Source organism: Salmo salar, chromosome ssa22 (genome assembly GCF_905237065.1).
Source record: "Salmo salar chromosome ssa22, Ssal_v3.1, whole genome shotgun sequence".
Lineage (NCBI taxonomy): Eukaryota > Metazoa > Chordata > Actinopteri > Salmoniformes > Salmonidae > Salmo > Salmo salar.
In genome coordinates this window covers 27,630,927-27,635,056 of record NC_059463.1, presented here as the reverse complement: position 1 = coordinate 27,635,056, position 4,130 = coordinate 27,630,927, and positions in this window count along the sequence as shown.

Below are 4,130 nucleotides of genomic sequence, written 5' to 3'. Positions count from 1 at the left end.
CAGGACTGTCGGAGAAAGATTGAGGACAAGGGGATTAGCAGAATGTAAATTCCCCCTCCCTCCTCCACGAGGAGAGCTTTCAATTCGCGTTCTTCGCCTGGCCACCCTTGCGGTTTAATTAGATAGCCATGTCCTTCATAAAATAGTTACACTCAATTACACTGAAACACAATACACAGTATTATTGGATTAAAAATGAGCTGCAAATGTTGATGATATCAACTAAATCAATGTAGGATATTTGTAGGGCACACAATATAATTTCTTTAGCAGACCCTGCGCAATGAGCTCCGCTGTTTTTTATCAAGACATCATTAACATCATTCCTATCAATGATATAGTTTCTTCAGTCATACTATAGAATATGTGCCAAAGAAGAGTTAGGCTACACAGAATAAAGATGACGATGGCACGTTAAGGGGCATGCATGATCCACCCTTCTGTGAATGGGAAATGTCAGTCACTGTTTATAATGTGGCACTAATTAAACACACACCATAATTAACAAGAAGGGAAAAAACAAACAATTTGATCCACTTTACAGTATCTGGTGGCCCAGTTCGACTACTTTCCCTGCCACATCACTTCAATGCTTGAAATACCATGGTAACAGACATGCCCACAAAAGAGAAGGACTCAGAATGCCAATACCAGACCCCTCTATTCACAAAGCTCAGCCTTAACCACAGGCCCACAACTTTCAGCATGTTCTCATTTTGAAAAGAGATGTGCATCAAATATTCAGCCATTTTATTCTGCTGCAAAACTATTGTATATTTGGACAATGTTAAATATCACACATCATTCAATTTCTCTTGTCTTACTCTGGCGTTTTTGGTGGGTTAAGGGCCCTCTTGTGGTTTCCCGCAGTGCTGCATTGTATGGAAGCAAGGGTACAAGATACTACATTCAAGGGTATTAGATACTATATTGAGCACGATCAGAATGTTAATCTATGTGAATAAATTAACTTGGAAACATAGTATTAGGTTAATCATAACAAATATATTATGGCCTACAACTAAGGGCACAGCATTTTTCCTTGTCAGGTCATGCAGAGAGTAAAAACGCATGGCCTTAAGTGGTCCTTTATTACTAAGCAAAGGTATGCTATAAGGTTAAATAAACTATGTTAGTATTATAAATTACTAATTAGGGGTTCAAGCAGCGAAGCTGAGTGAAACCCTATTGTATTTGTTGAAGTTGATTATTATTATTTTCCTTCTAACGATTTAGTGAAAAAATGTAAATTCCTGTGAGTTGGTGAGGCCTAGAACAGGGGTCGGCAACAGCAATGTAGAAATTATTATAATCATGTTCTGGCCTATAACAAGTGATTGAAAATGCAAACCTTTGAAAGCTCATGCCCCTAACCCCGTTTGAACTAGAGCCCTGAAAATCTGTATATAGGCCCCTCTCCTCACAAGGGACACATTTACCTCAAGGGCCTTTTATCAACACATCCTCTGTCTCTGTTCTCAAACCTCTTTTCGGCTCTTTTTAAAAAAGGTCAAAGGTAGTGAGGAGATGGAATGTGGACAAAAATGAGCTTGTATAAAAATGAATCGGTCCTTCTCCACCCAGAGAAATAACATTTACAGAGGTGGCTCTCAAAATAAATGTGTAGAGTGACTAAAAACAAATGAAGTTAGTTTTGCAAGACAATTTATAGATAAAAACAATATGCTGGCTATCGTTTTAAAACGTGTGCATGGTTTCCGAAGACGACGACAACACCACAGCTGATTCAAAGGGGTTGTGGCAGATATCAAAACTCTTCCGCGGTAGGATACACTTATGCTTCCTCGCCAAAAGTAGGCTATCAAGGAGGGGAGGACTGTCCGTTTGCCTACTAACGAATTGACACACTCCTCGACCACTCATCGGTTTTCCGATACCACAACGGCCCTCAAGGAACTACACTGGACTTTATGCAAACTGGAAACCACATATCCTGAGGCCGCATTTATTTTAGCAGGGGATTTTAACAAAGCAAATTTGAGGAAAACGCTACCGAAGTTCTAACACATTGAATGTAGTACTCGCTTAGGAAAAACACTATACCAATGCTACTCGCCTTTTCGAGATGTCTACAAGGCCCTCCCCCGCCCTCCCTTCGGCAAATCAGATCATGACTCCATTTTGCTCCTCCATTCCAATATGCAGAAACTCAACCAGGAAGTACCCGTGCTAAGGTCTATTCAACGCTGGTCTGACCAATCAGAGTCCATGTTTCAAGATTGTTTAGATCACCCGGACTGGGATATGTTCTGGGTAGCCTCTGATCATATCACCTCTACCTTACCTGACACCCTAAACCCACTTCAATTTGCTTACCGCCCCAATAGATCCACAAACGATGCAATCGCACTGCACACTGCCCTATCCCATCTGGGCAAGAGGAATACTGATGTCAGAATGCTGTTCATTGACTATAGCTCAGCATTCAACACCATAGTACCCTCCAAGCTCATCATTAAGCTCAGGGCCCTGGGTCTGATCCCCACCTTGTACAACTGGGTCCTGGACTTCCTGACGGGCCGCCCCCAGGTGGTGAAGGTAGGAAACAACACCTCCACTTTACTGATCCTCAACACAGGGGCCCCACCAGAGTGCATGCTCAGCCCCCTCCTGTACTCCATGTTCACCCATGACTGAGTGGCATCCAACTCAATCATCAAGTTTGCAGACGACACAGCAGTAGTAGGCCTGATTACCAACAATGACGAGACAGCCTACAGGGAGGAGGTGAGGGCCCTGGCGGAGTGGTGCCAGGAAAATAACATCTCCCTCAATGACAACAAAACAAAGGAGCTGATCGTGGACTTCAGGAAACAGCAGAGGGAGCACCTCCCTATCCACATCGACAGGACCGCAGTGGAGAAGGTGGAAAGCTTCAAGTTCCTCAGTGTACACATCACTGACAAACTGAAATGGTCCGGCCACACAGAGAGTGTGGTGAAGGCAGCGCAACAGAGCCTCTTCAACCTCAGGAGGCTGAAGAAATTCGGCTTGGCCCCTAAGACCCTCAGGAACTTTTACAATTAAGAGCAACTTTTACAATTAAGGGCTGTATCACCGCCTGGTACGGCAACTGCACCGCCCGCAACCGCAGGGCTCTCCAGAGGGTGGTACGGTCTGCCCAACGCATCACCGGGGACACACTGCCTGCCCTCCAGGACAGCTAGAGCACCCGATGTCAAAGGAAGGCCAAAAATATAATCAACGACATCAAACACCGGAGCCACGGTGTCACGAATCCCACCGAAGGTGGCTCCCCTGCCTGCTCGGGCGGCGCTCGGCGGTCGTCGTCGCCGGTCTACTAGCCGCCACTGATCCCTTTTTCCTTTTCGTTTGGTATGTCTTATTGTTTGCACCTGTTCCTCATTTGGTTCTCTTGATTTATGGTTATTTAAGCCTGTGTAGCCCGCCCAGGTTTGTGCGGGATTATTTGCGTCAGAGTGTGTTTTTGTTATTGGATGTGCTGGCGATCGACTAGTGTTATTTTATGTGCGTGCTGTGTACCTGTTGTTCTGGGCACTTCGCATTTCACGCCGGTTGTGTTGGCGTCGACCGTTTTTGTGTTTTACGGAATAAACACATTATTTCCTTACCTCTGCTCTCTGCGCCTGACTCCTACCACCACTCCTAGCATTTACTGACAGAATCCCGCACCAGCTATGGAGTCAGCAGGAGCAGCATCCCCTCCTCTCCCATCAATGGAGGAAAGGGTCCTCCATCATACCACCATTCTCCACCGAATCGGCTCAGCGATGGATCAGATGATGGAGAGGATGGACCGATGGGAGAGGAGTGGCCTTCCTACCGCATCCCCAGCACCAACTCCCCCTCCACCAGCTACCCCTCCGCCAGCGTCCGGACCCGGAGCCCTATGCCTGGCTCTCCCCAGGGAGTACGATGGAGCGGCGGCTGGGTGCCAGGGGTTCCTGCTGCAGTTGGAGTTGTACCTGGCTACCGTTCGTCCGACTCCCTCGGGAGAGGAGAGCGTAAGCGTCCTCGTCTCCTGCTTAACGTGACGTGCCCTGGAGAGGGCCAATGCAGTGTGGTATGGCCCAGACTCGGCAAGGGATCACTACCCCGAGTTCACCCTCCGTTTCCGGGCCGTGTTC